The sequence below is a fragment of the Nicotiana tabacum genome, chromosome 23 (assembly GCF_000715075.1).
Source record: "Nicotiana tabacum cultivar K326 chromosome 23, ASM71507v2, whole genome shotgun sequence".
NCBI lineage: Eukaryota > Viridiplantae > Streptophyta > Magnoliopsida > Solanales > Solanaceae > Nicotiana > Nicotiana tabacum.
The window spans coordinates 30,098,596-30,125,650 of NC_134102.1; the positions used below are offsets into that span (position 1 = coordinate 30,098,596).

Here is a 27,055-nt window from a genome sequence, read left to right on the forward strand (position 1 = left end):
GTGTTTTTATGGAGAGAACACCACATCAATAAAGTGGCCAACATTTAAAGAAATACGAGGTCAATAACCATTAGCACTATAATCTTTAAGTTAGCATCAGTATTCTACAGAACTAACACAATAAGACAACTTCAATAGATTAACTAAACACAAATCAAAAATCTGTTTATCCTAGATTATACTTTTCAATTCCCTAATATTATTTTCTTTCTATTTTCTTATTAAAAGAAAGGAGGTTGCAATGGCGCCAATTCTGCTCACTCCTATTGACTATATCCCCAAGAATTTTTGGGGATACATCAAACAATTATATCATAAAAGTAATGCTCACCTGAATCAGTTATGAGATTGATCGTGCTGAATAAAATCTAAGGCTTTGTCCCTGGAGATAACGGTGACACAGCTAACTCTATTTTTGTGTATCACACCGTATATCTTATCAGCTACTTTCACAAGCTCCGGCCGGAATGTTGTCGTAATAAATTGCGTGCTACCCCTGTCTGCCAAATCACGAACCATATCTAGAAAATTATAGTCAAAGGAAACAAGGAGGCTATGTTTCTCGGACTTTTCAAAAATGTCGCACAGGTGCAGTTTTGGAGGATCTGACACGGGTGTGACAGTATATTTGGAAAGTCCGAGCAATATAGCAAGGGCGTAAGCACAAAGACTGCAGAGAGAAGGAATGCAGGAACTAATTTTAACTCTAGGAGGATACTCCCCACAGCTGTTCTGTAATGAGTATCTAGTGCTTCATCAATCTCATCAAGGAGATAAAATGGGGCAGGATCACATCTTTGTATGGCAAATATAAGTGCGAGCGCTACCACAGTTTTCTGACCCCCTGATAACTGTTTCATTGACTGTGTTTCTTCTTGTCCAGTGAAGGACACCTATCGCAAGAACATCGAGTTAGACGAAAATTAGCTCACAAGATGCAGATTTCAAAGTTTGTAAACAGCACGGGATATCCATGACCATACTTTTTTTTTTCTGTGTGTGTGATTGTCAGAATTATCGCTCCAATATAGAATTCAATAATGACGAGAAATACATGCCTTCACTTTCACACCAATATATTTCTCAACCCTTCCGTCCATATCAGCACAAGGTGCATCATCATCAGAATCATTGTCATCATCCTCACCATCCTAGAAACAACAACACAAAAGACTCAAATGATCATTATCATTCCACAGAAGCATTAAGTTGTTGAATATAAGAGTTAAAGAGATAATTACTTTATGTATAATCATTCTGAAGTCTCTATAGCTGAGATAAAGATTAAAAATGATCCAAGAACTGTTTCCTTTTCAATCAGAGGTCTAAGCAACTTCAAAGATTGTCCCTAGACAAAGGTACCAACACAGCATAAAAAGATTGTTGTTGAACATATCAGAGTGTAACTAGTTTTTGAGTTCTTTCATGTTTTAGCTTTCAAACTAAACAAGAAATGAAGAGGAGGTAAAGAAATATTCTATCACCTATTTCAAAACGGTGGAGCTTCAATGATTCTATGAAGAAAATGAGAACACATGCACCAAAGAAATGCCATTAGTCCTATGAAGTCAAATTGAAAATGAGGAATAAACTAGCCACGGGATATGTAACCCAAAAGTGCATATTACAACAACCCAGTATAATCCCACTAGTGGGGTCTGGGGAGGGTAGTGTGTCCGATAGACCCTCTGCTCCCTCCCTCCAAGAACTCTCCACCTTGCTCTTGGGGTGACTCGAACTCACAACCTCTAGGTTGGAAGTGGAGGGTGCTAACCACTTGAGCAACCCACTCTTGTCCAAAAGTGCATATTATCTAGCATAAATACTTATAATTCGCCATCCGCTGTGGAGAGGTACTTGGCCATATACAACCATATTGATTACTCTCAGTAAGACATTTTTATTTCCAAAATTTAATATTTCTTATAAGTCTATATTTGCACTTTGTTTATACATGTGTACATTTGATGTTGATGTACATGACTATTAGAAAAACTCATTTGTGTAAAATTTAGTTTAATTTCCCCATGAGAATTATCATATACACAAAATGGTAATCTGTTTATTGCTAGTTTACTATAATGAGTGCTTTGACACATAATGTGCTATCTGACAATCAAAACAAACCTTTTTCTTTATCATAACTAAGAATCCATGGCCTCCTTGAACAATTCGAGAGAATACTTCACGGAAATGTTTAGCCACGCCTTTGAACGTGCGCTCAATTGATTCATCCTTCCTCATGTCCAAAACTGATATAAGTTCCTTGATTTTCTGCAAATGAAGGAAGCCATGCTCAGAATTACTATCAAACATAAACATACAAGTTCAGATCCTAAAAATACATGATTTATATACCTCATCACCAGCATCCAGTTCAGCTTGCCTTCTTTGGAGTTCTTCTCTTTGCTCGGTGAAATTTACATATTGATCAAGTGCTTTTTTGTTTACATGACTGAATTTTTGCAGCTGCTCGTTACACTTGTGCAGCATCTTATATAATTCCTTTACATTCCTTCTTTTGTACCTAGAATTTACATTAATCACCAAAATAATGGCGTTAATATTACATTTACAAACACCGTCGTAATGTTTAGCAATAAACAGTTCCCACCATTATGTCAGAAGAACAAAAGCCAATTCACATGTCTAAGGTAATATATGCATGTATACATCTCACCTCCCTTTATTTGTTACTATAAGGCATGACCCACACACACACAAAAAAAATAGAAGGGTATGCAGAGCAACAAGGAAAAAATAACAGGACTAAAATTTCTTCCTTTGATGAAGCATAAAAAGGGGAGACTTGGAGCAATAGTAAAGTTGTCTCCGTGTGACCTATATGTCACGGGTTCGAGCCGTGGAAACAGACACTAATGCTTGCATTAGGGTAGGCTGTCTACATCACACCCCTAAAGGTGCGGCCCTTCCCCGGCCCTGCATGAATGCGGGATGCTTTGTGCATCGGGCTGCCCTTTGATGAAGCATAAAAAGAGACTAAAAAGAAAGGCAGTTCTAACAAGCAGATAAAAGGATGATTGCTTACTGCCTTACTCTTGAATAACACAATCCATAAACACACAAGTATGAACAAGATCAAACACATGAAAAGAGATGGAGACACAGGCTCTTCTAAGAGTTTTAAGATAAGACAGCACTCTAGACATTTTCCCGCTTCTCACTTTCAACCACCATGAATTTCACACAATTCCCTAACTTCGTCAATCATGTAGCTGGCAAATGGCACTCAAATGTATCAGAAATATGTACTTGACACTCTGTTGCAAAAATACAAGCTATTTCACATTTATTATGCGAATTAATTGTATCGTTTCAACTATATTCACACACTTGAAAAAGTTCAAACTGGACTTATATGACAGTTTACAATGTTTTGATGAAAAATGATTTGAAAGACACTCCTCAGGCAAGCTAAGGCCAAATAGCTTCAATGCAGTAACACTTTGTGAGATTATACCTTCGAATTAGTTATATGCTTTAGAGGTTCTTCTACACGCACAAAGAAAATATTTAAAGAGGCAAATTGTTCATTAGGTCTTAGTCTAATATCCTATAGATTTTGTAAATTCATTACCTACAGGGCATCCCATCAGGAGATTCACCTCTTCTTCACCTTAAAACTCCGTCTTTTAAACACAGTTTCTGATTATTATAGTCACTAACGGTTGTAAGTATATCTGCCTGTTTTTAGCTTCTAGCACTGAAAAGAAGATCTATCCAAAATAAACAATAAAATAGAAGCAAAATAGAGTTCTCCATATTCAAATGCCAAAAAGGATATACGCAAATTTAGAGAAGAGAAATACGTTTCAAAGGCATCAGAAGATAAAGGACCTAGTTCCCGGATTTTCTTCGAGTACTCTTCTTGCTTGGCAAGATAGGTGTTCCGTTTACTTAGTAGCTGCTCCAATTCTCTTGCTTCATCCTGAAGTGTATTCTGATACTTATTTAGATCCTATAAGAAAATTTTGTATTAGCACAAAGCAAAACAGGCCACGTGAAGTTGAAATATAATGGAGAATATTTGCCTTCGGACTATCCTTTTCCTGTTTGATCTGCTCTAGCCTCTCGTATCGTTCATCTATACTTCCAGAAACCTCTGTGCAGGCCATTTTTGTATTAAAATTTTTGAACATATACGATACCAAAGATTTTAAAATAAAAAAACAGGACTCACTTGTAAGCTCTTCAGTCAAATGGTCAACTAGTGAGACTGCATCCTTAAGTTCCTGATTCTTCCTCTCAACTTCACTCTGTAGCATATCAATGTCGACAGAAGAACTCATTGCCACTAACTCTTGTTTTCGTCTTTCAAGATTTGTTGACAGATTCATCTCAAGCTCCTCTATTCTAGTTTCAGTCTACAAAAGCCGATAAAAGTCAGCAAGTGATTTGTATCGATATGTCATATATTGACTTCAGTAATCCTGACGTCAACAAACCTCTATCCGATTAGCCCCGCACGCAATCTGCTTCTCCTTCAGAGTCGTGGTTTCATGGTTCAAGCGCGACAGAGAATCTCGCTCTTCTGGCGTTAAATGATTAACAAGTTCTGTTCCCATTTCATCTTGTTTCGTACCTATACTATCTCTGAGCTGATCTATTTGACTCAAAATATTACCAAGCAGTTTCTCCTGCAAAAACCAACAGTCTATGGTTGAAGAAGAAACACCATTAGAGGCAAGAGATCCAAAAGTTTTTCAAGAGGAGGCACCTTCTTTTGAATAGATTTTAAGATGGATTGTCTCTGCCTGTAAGCATTACCGATATCTTGTTTAAGCTGTTCTAACTCAGACTTGTCATGAGACAGGGCAGCATCATTTTTCTGCTGCTCAGCCAAAAGTTTATTAATTTTCTGTTCTATCTGCGAGAAAAGCTAAGTGAAAGCATAAAGGGTAAAATGAATATAATGAACATCCTTTGAACACATGATAAATAAAGCTCGAGACACCAAGAAAGGAGAAGTATATGACCTTGTCATCGCCTGTAACTGTTTAATCCACACAAAAGGATTGTTTGCAACCCTTCCGAAGTGAAAGGAAATAAGTGTTGCATGTTCAGTAGAACAAAAATGGAAATTTTTATTCCAATTTATATAAAACAAAAACCCTGAATGACATATACATTAGTGCCGCACATATTGAAGTTCCACCAAGTCTAAGTGCCCATTAACTGCTTTAATACGTTTGAAGCTCAAGTGAGTAGACTTATGTTCCAATAGTTTTAGTGAGATCATGCAACACACAGGCTGACTTTGACAGGTTTTTGCCATTTCAGATTTTCCACCCTACCTCTCAGTCCTTAACTTTCTCTGGTGCCTTAAACCAGTAGAATGACTTGATTATAACGTGGCAGAGCGATGCCAACCTGAAAATATCTCCACACTTAAAGTGAATTGACTGATGGCTTTTTAGTACGTCTCAGTCTCTATCTTTCAAATAAATAGAAGCTACCATGAGTTCAGCTAAGTTGCTCCAACACAGCAGTGGTCAAATAATTTGGGGTACTTTGACCATGATGGACGGAAAAATTCGAGACGAGATACAATTTGATTCATAAAATCATAACCAAATTAGGGTAAATTTGAAGAAAATAGCATACCTCATATAGGAAATCAATCTTTTACTTATCTACAACTTGAGAATAAAAAAGAAATCCACATTTTACAAGCTATACGAGTATTCCACACATAATTTAGATATTTTTATTTTTTTGAATTAGTTTTAGTCGGATCCCCCCACCTGTATCCGTACTAGGATCCGTATCCCCAAATCCTAGAATTTACATCTAGAAGGATCCGACCTCTAGATCCACACCCGTGTCCGAGCAACTTAGGAGCTCAGTTCATAAGTTGTCCCCACCTAAACCCCCGCGAGGAGGACATTTTCGGATTATTCAATAACATTTTATACAAAATGCACATGACTTTAACCGCTGTATCAAATTCAAATGAATGTGAACAGACCCTGGCACAACAGCAAAGCTGCTCCTTCAATGACCTCACAAGTTGGAGGTCACATGTTCGAGGTATGGCAAAAGCCTTGCACAAAAGGAAAGGGGAGGTTGTATATGCTATACGCCACTCTCCCCCTACCTTGCACTAGCCAAGGAGCACTTTGTGCACGGTAAGCCCCTTTAGCAATTTAAAATGATGAGAAAAGAACATTAGCGAGTGTTTCAGCAAAAAAGTTTCTAGTTTGAGTTCAAACCATATCATACGAGTAAAAGTTTCAGAGTTGCTAGCAACTACTAGTTTTCTAAAAGTTTCACAATTGTTAAAACCATTGGTTTTGTGACGTAGTCAAAGATGTGTGGTATCCAGCACAAAATGAGTGGTGTGTGAAGAAGTCAAGGGAATCATGTTGAGCAATAGTAGAAGCAAAACCGAAAACAATAACATGCTAAAATAAAAGGAGTGCTGAACAATGTTAAAATGTAAATTTTAGTAGAAGTTGAAACTCGGTAAGGATATCTTGAAGTTTATCTCTAACTTCCTCAAGTTCACTCTCCTTCAGGTTGATGGACACCGTATTCCGTTTGATGGTGCTCATAAACCTCAATTTTGAGCATCTAGAATCATAAAATCCACCAGTCATGCCACCTTTTTTACTAACTTGGTCACCTGCATAAAGAAGTCCAGTTAGATCAGACTAATGCAACTAAACACCAATCAAACTAGTCCAAATAAGGTGTCTCAAGTTCTAACCTTCCCCGGTAATACAGTCAAGCCCATGAGTGTGAGAAACCCTGGTAGCAACATCCATATCTCGACAAATTACAGTTCTAGCAAACACCTGGCAAAGATAAATATAGGAACTCTTACTGGAACAAGAAACGTGAGAAGTAGCAACAGCTCTACTGAATATACTAAAGCTAAAAGAACACAGATACAAAATGAACCATGGATGGTTACTTTACAATCCAGTCATACTTTCAGTTAAAAGGGTAGAGAAGAAATAATGCAGCCAGAACCTAAAAGCTTCCTTTTTCCGGATCATAGATGAAGTGTATAAAGATCTAATAGAGAACTACTATATATCTGCATATGAACGAATATTGAAATTGTTCTGTTTCTAAACAGATTAGGCAAGTGAAAATCTACATGAAAGCCCAAAGGACCAAACACAAAAGGCTGGTTAGGTCATGACTGAAGTGATATGAGCATATTGCAATACAACATGAAACTAAAAATTTTGGTAACAGACCTGCTCAAATGCCTTCTGATATATAGAAGAAAACACCAAATTTTTCAGAAGCGGAATAACATCAGAGCTCTGTGGATAATTAACATGTGGAGCTTTAACCCTGTTCAGTGGAATAAATGTAACTCGTCCACCTTTTTGTGCATTGAGGTGTCCAATAATTTTAGTTGATATTTCACATTATCAACCACCACATGGAATAAGCTGCAAAGATAGAGAGAGTAAGTCGTGTGAGAATAGGCATCGAACGGATGCAAAGCAGTGTTGTAGGCTTGTAGCTTTGCAAGCTGCATAGAACAATAATCAGCAGCTCCTTGTCCCCGGCAGAACTTTAGCCGATACCTGTTTCCAGCAGTAACTTCAACAGCTGTAAAAAACTTTTCTTCACATTGAATCAACTGAAAATTTGGGCCATGTACTCCAGAGATTTCATATTCTCTGCATATCCTCCTCACAGAATTCAGACCCCTTCTGATATCCTGAGAATTAAAAAAAAAAAGATGAAAAACCAAGCATGTTTATAGTGCAGTAATACATGCCATTTCAGGTATCTAGGAACATAGAAATGACATAGTTAATCACCCGTCCCAGTTCCGTCTTCTATTCCTCTTCCCTCAGAACGAAGATCTAACAATCAATATCACGAGTGAAATAGATGCTTTGAAATGAGAAGGTCCCTATTCAGAGAGTGAAATTTTAAATGTCTCAAGGTTTATTCTTTAATTATTTAGAAGTATATAGAGGACTTAAGAATCTATTGGGTTGCATCTAATTCAATAGCCAAAGTAATAGAAATGTGACTAAGAAAAATTTCTTTGGTTTGGTAGTCAACTTTGTTGAATTTCGTTGGTTTGGTAACCAACTTTGTTGAATTTCATTGGTTTGGTAGCCAAATTTGTTGAATTGTCAACATTCAAGAAAAAGAAGTAAAAGTGTGTGCAAATTGTCAAATATAGTAGGCTTTAGAGAGTGAGGCTTCGGCTATAAAAGGAGAGCTTTAACTCTCATTTCTACACACCAACAAAGAGAGAAAGAAAGAGTGAGGTTTCACAGACAAGGTATAAGAAAATAGTTTGTGAAAAAAATAGAGAGTAAGCGATATTGTAGTGAGGTGAGAATATCAAAAGAGGGTTATTTCTTTTGAATGTTGTAGTGGTCTTTGGAGTATTTTACTCGGACCTACAAAGTGTAAAATTCCTTGCTATAGTGATATCAGTTGCTCGTCTCGAGGCCGTGATTTTTTCCCTTATTCAAAGGGTTTTTCACGTAAAAGTCTTGGTATCGTTGTCACTCTTTTTCTTGCTAATTACCGTATCTCGGTGCTACATGATTATTCCGCTTTTATTACTGTGAATATTATTTTGTAGGGGGTTTATTCCCAACAACTGATATCAGAGTACAGGTTCTGCTCGTTCACAAAAATACTATTCACTATCGGTAGTACTATATTCGGTGAAAACAAAAATATCCAGAGTAAAGTATGAGGTGGCAAAATTTAACGGAGATAGCAGTTTCTCAACATGGCAAAGAAGGATGAGAGATCTGCTCATCCAACAAGGATTACACAAGGTACTAGATACTGATGCCAAAATGCATGATACCATGGAAGCTGAGGATTGGGCTGATTTAGATGAAAGGACTACAAGTGCAATCAGGTTACACTTATCAGATGATGTGGTAAATAACATCATTGATGAAGACACCGCACGTGGCATTTGGGCAAGGTTGGAAAGCCTATACATGTCTAAAACGCTAACAAATAAATTGTACCTGAAGAAGCAGCTATACACCCTACACATGGGTGAAGGTACGCATTTTTTGTCACATTTAAATGTGTTTAACGGACTAATCACACAGCTCACCAATCTCGGAGTGAAAATCGAGGAAGAAGATAAAGCCATCTTAATGTTGAACTCGTTGCCATCTTCGTACGATAATCTGGCAACAACCATCCTGCACGGTAAGACTACCATTGAGTTGAAAGATGTTACATCGGTTCTTTTACTCAATGAGAAGATGAGAAAGAAGCCTGAAAGTCAAGGACATGCTCTCATCACAGAAGGTAGAGGCAGGAGTTATCAAAGGAGTTCAAGCAACTATGGTAGATCCGAAGCTCGTGGGAAGTCTAAGAACCGATCCAAATCAAGAGCTAGAAATTACTACAATTGTGATCAACCAGGTCACTTCAAAACAGATTGCCCAAATCCAAGGAAGGGCAAAGGTGAAACTAGTGGCCAGAAGAATGACGACAACACAGCCGCCATGGTGCAAAACAATGATAATGTTGTTCTCTGTATAAACGAGGAAGAGGAATGCATGCACTTATCAGGTCCAGAGTCGGAATGGGTGGTTGATACAACAGCATCTTACCATGCCACACCAGTAAGAGATCTTTTTTGCAGATATGTAGTAGGTGATTTCGGTCTTGTGAGAATGGGTAACACAAGTTACTCAAAGATTGCAGGGATTGGTGACATTTGTATCAAGACAAATGTTGGATGCACATTGGTTCTGAAGGATGTGCGACATGTACCTGATTTGCGGATGAACTTGATCTCGGGAATTGCTTTAGACCGAGATGGATACGAAAACTATTTTGCAAATCAAAAGTGGAGACTCACCAAGGGATCATTGGTGATTGCAAAGGGAGTTGCTCATGGCACGTTGTACAGGACAAATGCAGAAATATGCCAAGGTGAATTGAACGCGGCACAAGATGAGATTTCTGCAGATTTGTGGTACAAAAGAATGGGTCATATGAGCGAGAAGGGATTGTAGATTCTTGCCAAGAAATCACTCATTTCTTATGCCAAAGGTACAACGGTAAAACCCTATGACTACTGTTTATTTGGTAAGCAGTATAGAGTCTCATTTTAGACATCGTCTGAAAGAAAATTGAATATACTTGATTTGGTATATTCTGATGTTTGTGGTCCAATGAAAATTGAATCGATGGGCGATAACAAATATTTTATTACTTTTATTGATGATGCTTTACGAAAATTATAGGTTTATATTTTGAAAACCAAAGATCAAGTGTTTCAAGTTTTCCAGAAGTTTTATGCTATGGTGGAAAGGGAGACATGCCAAAAGCTAAAGCGTCTCCGAAGTGACAATGGAGGTGAGTACACTTCAAGGGAATTTGAAGAGTACTGCTCGAACCATGGGATCAGACATGAAAAGACAGTTCCTGGAACCCCACAACACAATGGCGTAGCCGAAAGGATGAACTGCACCATTGTGAAGGTGAGAAGCGTGCTCAGAATGGCTAAACTGCCTAAGTCATTCTGGGGTGAAGTAGTTCAGACAGCCTGTTACCTGATCAATAGGAGTCCATCAGTTCCGTTGGCGTTTGGCATCCCAGAGAGAGTTTGGACCAACAAGGAGGTGTCCTACTCGCATGTGAAGGTGTTCGGTTGCAAAGCTTTTTCACATGTACCAAAGGAACAGAGAACAAAGCTAGATGATAAATCTGTTCCTTGTATATTCATCGGATGTGGAGATGAAGAATTCGGATATAGATTGTGGGATCCCGTAAAGAAGAAGGTCATCAGAAGCAGAGATGTAATTTTCCGAGAAAGTGAAATTGGAACTACTGATGATATGTTAGAGAAAGCTAAGAATGGTATTATTCCTAACCTTGTTAGTATTCCTTCTACTTCTAACAATCGCATAAGTGTAGAAAGTATGACCGACGAGGTTGCCGAGCAGGGGGAGCAACCTGGTGAGGTTATTGAGCAGGGGGAGCAACTTGATGATGATGTCGAGCAAGTGGATCACCCCACTCAGGGAGAAGAACAACCTCAACCTCTGAGGAGATCAGAAAGGCCAAGGGTAGAGTCATGCAGGTACCCTTCCACGGAGTATGTCCTCATCAGTGATGAAGGGGAGCCAGAAAGTCTTAAGGAGGTGATGTCCCATCCAAAAAAGAACCATTGGATGAAAGCCACGCAAGAGGAGATGGAATCTTTGCAGAAAAATGGCACGTACAAGCTGGTTGAACTTCCAAAGGGTAAAAGACCACTCAAATATAAGTGGGTCTTTAAACTCAAGAAAGATGGAAATGGCAAGCTGGTCAGATACAAAGCTCGATTGGTAGTAAAAGGCTTCGAGCAGAAGAAAGGTATTGATTTTGACAAAATTTTCTCACTTGTTGTCAAAATGACTTCTATTCGAACAATCTTGAGCTTAGCAGCTAGCCTAGACCTTGAAGTGGAGCAGTTGGACGTGAAAACTGCATTTCTTCATGGAGATTTGGAAGAGGAGATCTATATGGAGCAGCCAGAAAGATTTGAAGTAGCTGAAAGGAAACACATGGTGTGAAAACTGAATAAGAGTCTTTATGGGTTGAAGCAGGCACTAAGGCAGTGGTACAAGAAGTTTGACTCATTCATGAAAAGTCAAACTTACACAAAGACATATTCTGATCCATGTGTATACTTCAAAAGATTTTCTGAAAATAACTTTATTATATTGTTGTTGTATGTGGATGACATGTTAATTGTAGGAAAAGACAAGGGGCTGATCGCAAAGTTGAAGGGAGATTTGTCCAAGTCTTTTGATATGAAGGACTTGGGCTCAGCACAACAAATTCTGGGTATGAATATAGTACGAGAGCGAACAAGCAGAAAGTTGTGGCTGTCTCAGGAAAAGTACATTGAACGAGTACTGGAACGCTTCAACATGAAGAATGCTAAGACAGTCAGCACACCTCTTGCTAGTCATCTAAAGTTGAGCAAGAAGATGTGTCCTACAAGTGTGGAGGAGAAAGGGAACATGGCTAGAGTTCCTTATTCTTCAGCAGTCGGAAGCTTGATGTATGCAATGGTATGCACCAGACCTGATATTGCTCATGCAGTTGGTGTTGTTAGCAGATTCCTTGAAAATCCGGGAAAGAAACATTGGGAAGCAGTCAAGTGGATACTCAGGTACCTGAGAGGTATCACAAGAGATTGTTTGTGCTTTGGAGGATCTCATCCAATCTTGAAGGTCTATACAGATGTTGATATGGCAGGTGACATTGATAACAGAAAATCCACTACTGGATATTTGTTAACATTTTCAGGGGGAGCTATATCATGGCAATCTAAATTACAGAAGTGTGTTGCACTTTCAACAACTGAAGCAGAGTACATTGCCACTACAGAAGCTGGCAAGGAGATGGTATGGCTCAAGCGGTTTCTTCAAGAACTGGAATTGCATCAAAAGGAGTATGTCGTCTATTGTGACAGTCAAAGTGTAATAGATTTGAGCAAGAACTCCATGTACCATGCAAGAACAAAGCATATAGATGTGAGATATCATTGGATTCGTGAGCAGGTGGAGAACGAATCTTTACAGGTCAAAAAGATTCACACGAGTGAAAATCCTGCTGATATGTTGACCAAGGTGGTACCAAGAGACAAGTTCAAGCTATGCAAAGAACTTGTCGGCATGCACTCAAACTAGAAGACAGTGCTACGTCCTCTAGATGAATGAGACTGGAGGGGGAGATTGATGGGTTCCATCTCATTCAATAGCCAAAGTAAGAGGCATGTGCTTAAGGAAATTTTTTTTGGTTTGGTAGTTAACTTTGTTGAATTGTCAATATTGAAAAAAAAGAAGGAAAAGTGTGTGCAAATTGTCAAATATAGTAGGCTTTGGAGAGTGAGGCTTCGGCTATAAAAGGAGAGCTTCAACTCTCATTTCTACACACCAACAAAGAGAAAAAGAAAGAGTGAGGTTTCACAGACAAGGTATAAGAAAATAGTCTGTGAAAAAAATAGAGAGTAAGCGATATTGTAGTGAGGTGAGAATATCAAAAGAGGGTTATTTCTTTTGAGTGTTGTAGTGGTATTTGGAGTATTTTACTCGGACCTACAAAGTGTAAAATTTCTTGCTATAGTGATATCAGTTGCTCGTCTTGGGGCCGTGGTTTTTTCTCTTATTCAAAGGGTTTTCCATGTAAAGGTCTTGGTGTCGTTGTCACTCTTTTTCTTGCTAATTACTGTATCTCGGTGCTACGTGATTATTCCGCTTTTATTACTGTGAATATTATTTTTGTAGGGGGTTTATTCCTAACACCTATCCATTTTCCGGGCTCATTTGACCATTCACAATTTTGTTTTGTATATTTCCTATTTATGTTAGCTCTTATTGTAGCTATGCATCTGGTACTACCACCTAGGTAAGATTTTTCCTGTGATCCTTTCTTTTAACCTAATAGACATTATATAATACTCGATTTAGCATGTCTCTATGAATAGGTCTTGCCGGTTGTGACACGAAACACCTGTATTTCACTGATACATCACAGTTCTTGGGATATTTTATTTCTTTTGCTCCAGAAAAATTTATTTCTTCAACTATCTCAACTCGGGATAACAAACACTTCTACAACTGGTTTAGGCTCAAGAGTCAAGACCAAGGTATTCGACTGGACCATCCTTCCAGGTGAATACACAACGCCCATTACATGCATTTATGAAAACACCTAGTTATACCAAGAGCATTTCGAAGCACCAAACTACCCAGCAAAATGTTGCGTAAACAAAATCATATAGACTTCATGCCAGGACATTTGGCAATCGGGCGTTAAATATTAGAAGACCAGATTACTTATCATTGATGAAATCACGGGCAAAACAAAAAGTACCAAGCTTATAAGATTGGAACTACATAACCCAAGAATGTTACATAGATGACATGTTATAGTGGTTACTCACAACAGGAATTGCATGATCTAGGCTTTTCTCAGCCTTCATAACTTCAGCCTTGAGCCGTTCAATTTCAGTAGTGAGCTCAGTTTCCTGTTTCCACATGGACCTGAGACGAGCACAAATACGAAATTGCAGAGTTCAGATATTTCTAGATAAATAATGCTGCTCGAAAACACTCATATAAGCCTAACATGACTGAATAATCATACTTCCGCTCATCATGCAGCTTGTCTCTCTCCACTTTATACTGATTATACGCTTTTAGATAACCAGATATGAGGGATTCTTTTTTGTCTGCTTCAACTTTACGATGGTTGATTATATCATCTAGATCTCTCATGTCCTTATTGAGCTGATCAATTTCATCTTTAAGCTTTCTCTCCTGAGATAGAAAAAGGAGTTAAGACAATTAAGTTGGTAATAAGTATTAACCTTTTCCTCAGTTTTGTTGTTAACATGAAGCTTCTTATTTCAGACGAACACAAAAGATAAACGAATATTTGACAAGTAAAGAGAGAAAAAAGGAGCTTCCTACCAAGAAATGCATATGACAGGAATAATCCATAACAAAACGGACAAGATCAATAACCTCTGAGATGCACTTCCTTGGACTCTTTATGTCTTGGGCCGATGCCCATCTTTTATGTATCACTTTTACCTAAAAGAACTATTCATCTTTTTTTTTTTTGGCTGGGAACCATAAGAAAATGAAACCCTAACATTGTTCATCTTTACCTTGCACTCACATGCATCACCCACATTCTAAACTTGGTGCATTTGCATATACTTTATTGATCGTAAGTTTTTCTTCATACTATTTGCAAATGCATTTGTATCAAGGTTGCATATTCAGCGTATATTGATAAACAAAGCCTTCAAAGTGACAAAGACACTTTACATACAACATGTAGCACAGAGTCCTCAATCATTCATAATGAAAGGCTTGAAGAGTAAGAAAACGCCGCAATAGCTCCATGTGCTAACAAATGTTAACAACGAATATTACCTGCGTTGAGTTTGAAGATAAAACTTGTTCATATTCATCAATTTCCTTCTGGAGCCATTTGTCCCTAGCAGCTTTGTTGGCAAATTGGGTGGCGCGGCCTTGTTTCTGGTAAAGAATGCTAACTTTCATTTCACGATCCATAATCCTATTTAAGGCACCAAGGTTGTCAAATTACAGTAATAACCAGTGTAAGATAAAAAAGAAACCAGGAAGATAATACAAGACAGAATCACATACTATGAAACAACTTGACCAAATATTTTGCATCTTTGGTTCACATAAAGCTATATAAAATGAACATCAGCATCAAGGGATACAAATAGGATTATACTTATACAGAAAAACTAAGTATCAGAAGCAACAAACAAGAAATTAGCAAACCGGCATTGATTATTTTTCTTTTGTCCTTGATGAAATAGTTTAATGGACACCAAGACCCATAAAACATTTGTCTACCTTGAAACTTCATATGCTCGAGGACCAGAACTCTTGTTGGAGGAAAAATAAAAAGTTAATGTTTTATTCTAATTTCTGAAAAGTTTGGCTATCAGACTCTATCTTGTTCAAAAAAGTGCCTCATATAATCGATATACCCTCTAGTAATGTCCTCCTCCTCTTTTATTTGTTTCTCATGCAAAGGCCTGATATCATTGAGAGCATTCTTTGTTTCCTGAATTTCTCTCTCCAGAAGCATGAGTTGTTTTTGTGCATCATCCTGAATCACAGAAAGCATAAAATGACAATTTATCGTTATAGTTATTTGCCATTATAATCATGCAGTTGGGAAGAACAATTATTGTCATACAATAAAAGAGTACTTTAGCTTTAATATTTGTAGACATCTTCTCTTGAAGGTCTTTATAATCAAGATCAAGCTTGGCGCGCTTTCTGATAGCCTCTGTCCGCTGTTTCTGTACTGCTTCTTTTCCCTTGCTTAAATTTTGAATTTCTTTTGTCAGATCTTTGGACAACTTCTCTAACTCCTTGGACTTTTCGTGAGCCTTATACATCGTAGTAGAGTTCTCAGACACCTTCTTCCGAGCCTCTTCTACCTGCAAGTGATAGGTTAGAACTACAAGAGCAAACATTCACATTGATATTTCAACTCTACTATTTGAGTACTCTACCTCATTCAATTTCTGGCGTGCGTCGTGAAGTTCTTTGTCAAAAATCGTGTATTCCAGAGATTTGCGCTGCTTGTCAAGCTGTTGATATTTTTTAAGTTCGTCCTTCTCTTGTTCAAGCTCATTCAATTTCTCGTCCAAGTATTGTAAAACTTGAATTATTTGCTTTCTCTTGTTACCTGATTCACATAAATGTTAGCAACAAAAACATTAATATCCAAGAAGTATAAATTTCAAAAATAACGTGCCAGTTTCCTGCATGAGTTTTAAACTTTCTCGACGCCTCTCCTCATAAACATGCGCCCCTCCAATTTCCTTCAACAGATCAAGCCGTTCTGAATCTTTCATTAACGTCAATGACGCTATCTGCAAGAAAACATGAGGAGAATATAAGACATGAATAAGAAGTAGAAAAACAATATTAATGTAACATACCTTTCCCTGCTGCACAACATAATAGGGATTGGACCGAGAGAACCCAGCACTTTCCAGCAAATTCTGGACCTCTTTCTTCCTGCAACATAATGAAAGATTCTATCACGCAGCTGACAGCAGAGGCAATGAACAACACTCATAAGATACTTACGTGATATGTTTACCGTCCAAGAAATACTCATCCTTCTTGAGACCGATTGTTCTTCTCTGCCGCACTTCCTCCTTATCAACCTGTCAAAATGTAATACAATTTCAACATCCACAAAGCAGTAAATATCTATTCCACTGTTGCCAACAGAAGCCATCACATCTTAAGTTCACAGGCTATTCCAGTAAACAATTGGTTTTACATACTTTAGCCAAAGGAATGAAACACTCAGTGGCGGAGCCACCTTAGGCTAAGGGGTGTCAACTGACAACCCTTCACCGGAAAATTACATTGAATAGCTAAGTCAAAAATTTATTTTATGTATATATACTGTATATTGACTGCCCTTAGCTTCTTTATATGTTTACTTCTTTATATTTTGACACCCCTTAGTAAAATTCCTGACTCCGTCACTAGAAACACTGAATGGCCAAAATTATACTCCATATATAAGCCAACGAAGGCAAATATAGCAAGGTCAGTACTGCTTGTACAGAAAAAATGGCATAAAGGTGCAGGTAGACAACACTTTACCGGCATTCGATTGTCTGAATTATCAAATACAATTTCCACAAAAGCAGATAATACTTGGTGACCTGCTCCTTCCTGTACAGCAAAAGGGGTATATTACAAACATTGTAAACGTATTAAAGGACATGAACTACTGCAGATTTCTAAAGATTAAATACTGAACATACATGAAGAAAAGCCTGCCTTTCTTCATTGTGCAGGTTCTGAAAGAGGTCACTTACGACAAAACGAATTGCTGCAGAACAGAAAAAAAAATAAAAAAAATTAAAGAAACATGGACTCATCAAAATATCAATAAGCCAGAAAAACATCAGGGTAGCCCACCATGGAAAAAGTTCGACTTGCCAGATCCATTCGCGCCAACTGCACACAGAAGAAAATTTAAAACATCTCTCAGTTCAAACAAAAATGTGGCAGACTAAACTTCACCAAGGGTATAAATGACATTACCAACACAGTTAACTTTCGGACTGAAATCTTCAGTGGCTACTTGTTCCCGATAGCTCTTAAACCCTTCGATGATGACCTACAAGGGAAGAAGTTTAGATACCCCATATGAAAAATCACTAAGAAAACACTCTTGCAAATTCCGCATCCAAACCAACATGAAAATTCATAGACGCAATTAATTGTTGACACATACTTAGGGCCATAGATTTCTAATTACCTGTTTTATATACATGTTGACAGTCCCTCACTATTCTATCTCTGCAGAAACAACCACAACCAAACAAAAAATTAAATAAACAAAATTCAACAACTACCAAATCAAATAATATTACTCCTATGAGAGTTTCAGAAAAATTACAAGAAGTCCTGCTCCTATGGAAGGCCCGATGCTAGTTTCTACTCTATTAGAACGAGACAGAGAAACCTCATCACTAACTGTGTATGGGAAAACAAGTCTTCAAAAATATGCGCACAACTGTTCGATGAAATGCCAACTGATGAGGAGGACAGTAGCAATAGCAAGGAGAATTGTGTACAGTTGATTGAGCAAGCAACTGATTCAGAATTTATTGCTTCTGTTGCCACTAATTTCAGTAATGTTGCACCCTTGCCGGACGAGACGAGATTAACAAAGGTTGAACAGAATTCTACTGTTGTTGGGTCGTCAGTTGGTATTCCAAAGCTTGTGGAAGAGGAATATATCTGAAGTAGCCGCGCCATTGAAGGAAAGAATGTTTCCATCTTGTGAGCCGAATATATGGATGAGACAGAATTTCACAGAAGAGGGAGCGATTGGCTGAAGCCAAGCCATTGAAGGAGAGAAAGCCTTGTTAGTTTCCCAAATTAAGAAGGTGAATTCCGAACCCTTAAGACTTTTCTCGATTTCAGGCACGGGAAAATTCTATGAAGAAGGCTCACAAATGCTTGAGGAAATGCTAAAGTGAGATAGGAGTTTTGGAGTTTCATTAATTAGTGAGTATTCACAAAATGATGGAGCAGAGGATACTTGTCATGAGAATGTTCTTGCTTTTTATCATTCAGAAACAGTGGTAAAACTGAATGAATCACTTAACATGATTGCAAGAATTAACGAAGAAAACATTGAGATTGAAGCATATCAGAATGTAGAAATGTGTTCCAATGATGAGAAGGGTGTTGGAGAATTTAAGGAGGTGAAAATTGATAATTGCAGCAGCCTGAAGGTTGAGAAATTGGTGTCACTAACTAAGAATGGTGCTCTGTTTGAAAATGACAGAGTTTACAAAGAGGAAGAAAGGAATGATACTGAGTTTGTGAGAAGAACTTCACCTCCTTGGAAAGTTGAATCAGTTGTGAAGCCTACAATTGCAAGTCCTCCTTAGATTACCTTGTTGCGCAATTTTCAACCTCACAAATACGAATAGCAGCCACTCTTCCATATGATCCTGGTGGATTTAGATGCCTCATTTCCGCATTCTCTTTGGCAAATGTAAACAACAACAACAACAACAAGAAGCCCAGTGAATTCCTATAAGTGGGCCCGGGGAATTCCCGTAAGTGGGTCTGGGGAGGAGGGTAGGATGTACGCAGCCTTATCCCTATCCTCGAAGGGCAGAGAGGCTGTTTTCGATAGACCCTCGGCTAAAGACTTATTTGGCAAATAAGCTTAGTGTAAACAAGAATAATCTTGTGGTAATTGGTGCATAAGAATGGATTGTTGGTCAAGCTACTTGTAAAAGTAGCTGTACCAAATGTTGTTTCCTAGAACCTGATGACCTTTGGCTGTATTAAGACCAAATGGCCCGGAAATAAGTGGAGGATTGCTACTGCAAGCAATATCATAATAAACATGCTTGCCGAAGGTGGAAAAATGGAGCATTCATTGGGGCAGTTCAAGAACATAAATGCTAGAGATATTTTAACATGGAATATCCTTATTGCTTCAGGTAGTCAATTTGAGGTATGTTCACAATGTTCAATAGAATGAGAACTAGAGGGAATTATGGCAGATGTTGCCTACATTTTAGATTTGTAGCTTGCAGCAATAAGACGGGGGAAAGAGTTCAATGGGATGCATTATCAGGTTCAATTTTAGTCAAGTGTCCCTGTTAAAAATGGAGTGATTGGAATGATCTTCGAAACTGAGAGTTTAAGTAATGCTATCCTGGTCTTTGAGCACACGAATATTAAATACATGGCATGGACAATAATATCTGCTTACGGAATGTATGACAAAGGAGGGACAACGCTCAGATCTTTCCAACTGACGGAGACTGGTAAAAATTCTAAAACTGCACCGCATAGTAGGTCTGAACCTATAATTTTAAGAATACAATAAGCTCAATGCTAAGAAACTTAAAGGCTGAATCCATAATTTTAAGAATACAATAAGCTCAATGCTAAGAAACTTAAAGGCTGAATCCATTGAACTTATATCCTAAATCCGCATCTCCTTGCAATGTTAACTTCTTCTTTTTTATCACATTTTGAATAAGAGGACATTATCATTTCTATGCCGTTACAGTATGCAAGTATATGGGAATCAATGCATTTTATTAATCTGTACATAGAAAGAAGTATCATCTTTCAAACTTCACTTTTGAGTGCAATAAAGATGGAAAATAGATATTACATATAGCATATGCTACGAGGAGTAAGGAAGCAAATTAAACAGGGAATTGAAAGTGAGAAGAAAAATACTACTGCACAAGACATACCGAGAACAAGCGAGTGAGCAAGTCGGAGCTCCTGAGACTATATGGGGGTGGGGGAGTTTAAAAGTAGGGTAAAAATTTATTATAGACTTACCAGTGTTTTAAAAGAAGCGAACGTGAGGCGAGGCATTTTATCAAATAAACATGCTAAGCAATTGATAATAGACGCACTTTGCTTTGAAACTGAATGCAAAAATGGTAGGGATTTTTACATTCCAGTGATTTTATAAGGTCAATTAACATTGATTACCAATGATTTTATTTTTACATTTGGTACTAAAAATGGATTTACATACTATACCAAAAAAGATCCACATTCCATGCGGTACTTAACTTGTTTACAATAAAATAAAATCCCTAAATTAAAGCATTTCACTAAAAGAGATCCTTATCAAAAGTTATCGTTTCTATACTCCGTGTCCTCATCTCCATATTATGTTTGTCTAATATAATTCTCTTTGTTTTGGTTGTATTCTCTAGATAATATTTGCTAAGAAGTGATAGTTTATATATACATAATGTGTTGAAAGTGAAGATATAAATCATATAATAAATTACTGTTTGATATTTTCCATAGTAATTGTATATACCTAATACAAAACTAGTATATATATACACACACCTGTTTTAGTGGGATAAAAGGGGAACAGGATCCCACTTTTAAAAGGAATAAATTTAAGATTCTACCCAATTGTACTAGTAGTAAATAATGTTAAAAAGTGGTAAAAAAAAAAAAAAAAAACCTATAAAATTGGTACCGCCTGTGTTGAAAAAAATACAAAATATATAGTTTACCCATCGACACTGTTACAAACCTTTCGTTCACGAAAAACCTTTTACACACTCAATCTTTTAAAAGTATGCGTAAGACACACCACTTTTTGGTTTGACCAATTTTTCAGATAACGTGAAAGTCACGCTCTAATAGGATCGTGACACGTGTCATTGACTTTAAAAAGGAAAAAATATATTAGAAATTACAATTAATACCCATCTTCTTCATCTTCTCATTTTCTATCTTAAACATCATTGTTGCTACCACCATGGTTGTTTGTGAGAAAGTTTTAAACAACACCAAAATTCAACTATACTATCTAAACAACTAGCCGAAAATAATCGAGCAACAAATTGAGTTCAATAACCCAATAATCAACAAGACCCAGTTAAATTTTCAAGCTTTTTTCATACCCCAACAATGATGGATTCTAGATTTTTTCACCAAACCTTCAATACTACTGTTAAACCTTTTAAATATATCACAAATAAATAATTTTCACAATATTTTGACAATAAACCAACAAAAACTGCTCAATTTTAGATCTAAAATTTTATGTTCTTTCAAAAATTCTATTTTGGGGAAGAAGATGAGGGAGAAGGTGGTATGAGGAAGAAGATGAGAGGGAGGGGGAGGGAGAGGGGTTCTTGTGGAGAGGGGAGACAAAAAAAATGGGATTTCTTTACGGGCTTCACGAGCTTTTTCGTGTGTAAATACGCAAGTGCTATCTGGTCAAAAGTAGTGTGTCCTAGACATACTTTTGAAAGGTTAAGTGTATAAAAGGTTTTTCGTAAAGTAGAAGCGTGTAACGGTGTTTTTACTATAAGGTTGATGGGTAAATTATGTATTTTGACAAAAAATAAATACTTTAAAACTTGTCTACTAAGGTAAATTTCCCAAAAAGCTACTTTTCGCTAATCCAAACGCCAAATGGGCTCTCGTTTTCTTTTATTTTATGTGTTTTAGAAGGTGGGAATGGATGTAGGGAAACTACTATGTACATTTATAAATAGTTTATTATAAAAATTGGTAAATTCATAAAATATTATCAATATTAGCCAACTATTATCAATATTAGCCAATTAGGTATTTGTAGCAAAAAAAGGTCAATATTTGGCTTTTTTTTGAATGGGTGTTATTAGAATTGATAGGGTACATCTCAAGGAGCTTGAATCTCAGTTTTGAGATGATTTGATGGAGTTTTGAGGTGAATTGAATTGAAAATTCGAAATAGAAGATGAACATGAAAAAATAATAATATGTGTATCACACTGTATATCACATATGTATCACATGTATACACGTGTGTGAGATACATGCGTGATACAAGTTTGATACATGTGTCGCAGAAGAATTTTTTGAACTCGATTTTAATTACGAATTTTGATACTAAATTAGTCCAAATCACCTCCAATCTTCCTCAAATTTTGTATATTGACTCATCTATATGTTTTTAATGAATTTCAACCATACCCATTGAAAACAGTCCTTTTTTGCTTAGATTTTTGGAATCTTATTTATATATATATATATATGTATATATGTATGTATTTTATCACCTTATTTGTTATCTCATCTATGAAATTTCCTTTCTGTCTTGCACCTAATGTTGCTAATCACGCTTAAAAATATGGACGGAGATATTTGTATGTGATTCTTGGAGAGACAGAACCTTATTTATTTGAGTTTTTAATTTTCATATATGTTTGGCTAGTTTTAGTAAATCTATGATTAATGGCTAGATGTTGGCAAGTTGAGACTTATTTGAGACATTTATTTAAGATTTTCATAGGTGTACTCTCCGTAACTGTTACTGCCATATTTTACAACTAGTTAGGATTAGCCCGGGCCAATTGCTAAGCTCAGGTCTAATTATTGTAAAAACAATTCTCTCTAAAATTGCTTCGAACAATTATAATTAAAGCTCTATTGTAGTGAACCGCGAGATAGTCGATCAAATGACAAAACAATCGAAGGCCTCTCATAATTTTGAGCTTTTGACTTTCCTTATCCCACATGCACTATATGTAAGAATAAAATGGTGATACACAAAATTTAGGGATGGAAACGGGGCGGGGCAAGGTGGGTTTGGCAAAACCCACAAAAATTTCAACCCGCCCCGCATAATTATTTTTTCAGTTTTCAATCCGCTCCGCTCCGCTTGGACCCGGCCCCGGCCCGCTCCACTTAAGTTTTTTTTCTTCTTTTTTCTTTTATTTTTTTCTAAAACAAACTAGTTTGATATTTTACTATTTTATAAAATGGAGAGTTTAATATTATTCAAGAAATTATATTTTTCTCTTTGTCGTAGTGTGAAACTATATGCTCATACCAATTAATCTCACTAGTAGTAACATAATTTTTCAAATGTATAAAGTAACCACACACTGCCCATGAAATAAGAGAGACAAGATTCTTTCACCTAATCAGTTAGTTGTTATATGCATAATACATTCCTTTTCAATTTTGCGTTCATCCTTAATTAGGAATATTTAATTACTACCCGCAAAATAGAGCTAAAATAAAACAAATCTTAAAAGCTTTATAACCATTCTTTTTAACAGTTCATACTGTATTTCATTGCCATGTTTTTCGATATGAACACTCTAAAATAGTAACCATTATCGTTTTTAAATATGAAAAGATTGAAAATAAAACAATTACAAGATAAAGAAACAAGAATGCTTACTAGGAAAAGACCGAATGTTAAATTGCTACTAAAAAAGAATGTAAAATCGTAGGTGAAGTGATTTCTTTATTTCAAAATAAAAAAATTCATAGCTGCCCCGCATTGAACCCGCGTTAAACCCGCCCCACCTCGCTTTAAAATTTTTAAAAACTGTTTTAACCCACCCTGCCCCGCATAAGAGTTGTCACGACCCGTAATTTTCACTTTTGGGACCGTGATGGCGCCTAACATTTCACTTGCTAGACAAGTCAACGTTAGAATAATATAATCCATTTTAAAATAATTTTTAAATTTATTAATATCAAAGAAACAAATGCGGAAGTAAAGTCTAAAATGTAGTAAATAATCCATAAAAATAACGGAATCTAAATACCATCCCAGAATTGGTGTCACAAGTGTACGAGTTTTTAGAATAATACAAATAACGGTCTGAATAAAATAAAGTTGTCTGGAACAAACACACAGCTAAAGTAAAGTAAACGGTGACTTCATAACTGCGGACGCCGTGCAGTTATATCTCAAGTCTCCTCTGGTAGCTGAAATCCGAGCAAGTCTATGGTACGCCGCTGGGACCAACTCCAAAATTTACACAAGAAGTGCAGAATGTAGTATCAGTACAACCGACCCCATGTATTGGTAAGTGCTGAGCCTAACCTCGATGAAGTAGTGACGAGGCTAAGGCAGGTCACTCACATTAACCTGTACGCAATAGTAGTAACAACAACAATAATAGAAATAAATCAGGTAACTCATTTTTAATAGTTGAAGCCAACTCAACAGTCATAACCAATTATTATTTCAATCAATTTCCGTTGCAGCGTGCAACCAGCTCACACATTATATTCATTTTCAATCCTCCCATATATTTATTTTAATCAAGTATATGTACACTTTCTTTTAAATAAGTCTGTTGAGGCGTGCAATCCGATCCTCCAATATGGGCTTTTAATAAGTCTGTTGCAGCGTGCAATCCGATCCCCCAATATGGACTTTTAATAAGTCTGTTACGGCGTGCAATCCGATCCCCCCAATATGGACTTTTAATAAGTCTATTGCGGCGTGCAATCCGATCCCCCAATATCTATATATATATATATATATATATATATATATATATATATATATATATATATATATATATATATATATATACTTTCATCTACGTTGCGGCGTGCAACCCGTTCCCCCAATATAACTTTAAACAACTCATAAATGTAATAAAAATTACTCCAATAAATACCACGTCCAATGAGAAACTATTAAGCATCAAGGCACACAATAATTATAATTTATTTATGAACAAACAATGGCAATTAGCAATTAATTATAAAATCGTGGAGAAAATAGGCAGTTAATATTTAGTATGCTAAATATCAAATAATAATTAAGACACATAAATCAAATCGCATGTAACAATTATTGCAGGAATTCAAGAATCAATATTTGACAAACAATAGGAGAGAAACAATTATTATAATAATTAATTCATAATTTAAAATTATTTATGATTTTTAAATAATTATGCAAATAATTAATTTGACGACGTATAGACACTCGTCACCTCGCCTATACGTCGTTCACATGCATTTCACATAACAAATAATTTAAGCGTTCTATTCCCTCAAGTCAAGATTAACCACGACACTTATCTCGCTTTGAAAATTCCGATCAATTACTTGACCACAGCTTTTCCTTTTAAATTTATCTCCAAAAGCGTCATATCTATTCACAAATAATTCGATATAGTCAATACGAATCATAGGAATTAATTCCATATGAATTTACTAATTTTTCGGATAAAATCCGAAATTTATTTTAAATATCAACAGTGGGGCCCACATCTCAAATCTAGAAAAAACTTACGAAATCCGAACACCCATTCTGAGACGAGTTCAACCATACAAAAATTATCAAATTCCGATGTCAAATGGACCCTCAAATCTTAAATTTTCGTTTTGAAAGTTTTCTTCAAAATCCCCATTTTTTTCTCAACTCAAGACACTAATTCGATGATAAAAATAAAGATATAATCATGGAATGTAATAAATTTTGGGTGAAGAACACTTACCCAGTCGATTTTCTTGAAAAAACCCACGAAGAATCTCCTAAAACCAAAGTCTAAAACTCAAAATGTGGAGAAAATGGCGAAACCCTCAAATATAAACTCTCTGCCGAGGACTTCCGCATCTGTGGACAAATAAGCGCATCTGCGCTATCGCATTTGCGGGAAGATGTTCGCATCTACGAACTTGAGTTACCAAGTCTGGGTCTGCATCTACGGACAATATAGCCGCAACAGCGGTGCCGCAGAAGCAAAAACAGGAGCGCAGAAGCGATCGATGAATCGCAGAAGCGGCCACGCACCTGCGGCCAAACTTGCGCAGGTGCGAAACACCAGAACTAGACGTGCAAGTTTTTACAGAAATGATCTGAAACACGTCCAAAACTCACCCCGAGCCCCTCAATACCTTATCCAAATATCCCAACAAGTCCCATAACATAATACAGACTTACTCGGGGTCTCAAATCTCATCAAATAATATCGAAATTACAATTCACACCTCGATTTAGACTTAAGAGTTTAAAACTTTTCCATTTTCAAAACATGTTAAATGAATCCGGAATAACTTTAAATTTGGCATACAAGTCATAAATGACATAACAGAGCTATTTCAATTTTCAGAATCGGACTCCGACCTCAATATCAAAAAATCAACTCCGTGGTCAAACTTTTGAAAATCTTTAGCCTTTAAATTACTAGTTTTTGTTAAATCACCATAACTTGAGCTAGGGACTTCCAAATTAAATTCCGGGCATACGCCTAATTTTCAAATCACGATACGGACCTACCGGAATTGTCAAAATACTGATCCGGATCCGTTTGCTGAAAATGTTGACCAAAGTCAACTTAGTTGAGTTTTAAGGCTCTATTTCACATCTTAATCCATTTTTCACATAAAAACTTTCCGAAAAATTATACGGACTGCGTACATAAGTCGAGGAGTGATAAATAGTACTTTTCGAGGTGTTAGAACACAGAATTAATTATTAAATTTAAAGATGACATTTTGGGTCATCACATTCTCCACCTCTAAAACAAACTTTCGTCCTCGAACGAAGTTAGAAAAAGTACCTGAGCTGGTGAATAAGTGCGGATATTTGCTCCGCATGTCCGAGGTAGATTCCTCTACCGGCTGACCTCTCCATTGCACTCGAACTGAAGGATAACTCTTAGACCTCAAATGTCGGACCTGCAGGGCTAGAATAGCCACGGGCTCCT

At 36.8% G+C, this 27,055-nt stretch overlaps 1 pseudogene; it reads right to left on the reverse strand.

Annotated features, from left to right (window-relative positions):
* Positions 1-69: 69 nt before the first annotated feature.
* Positions 70-20,179, reverse strand: LOC107808706 (structural maintenance of chromosomes protein 3-like; annotated as a pseudogene).
* Between the last annotated feature and the right edge of the window lie 6,876 nt (positions 20,180-27,055).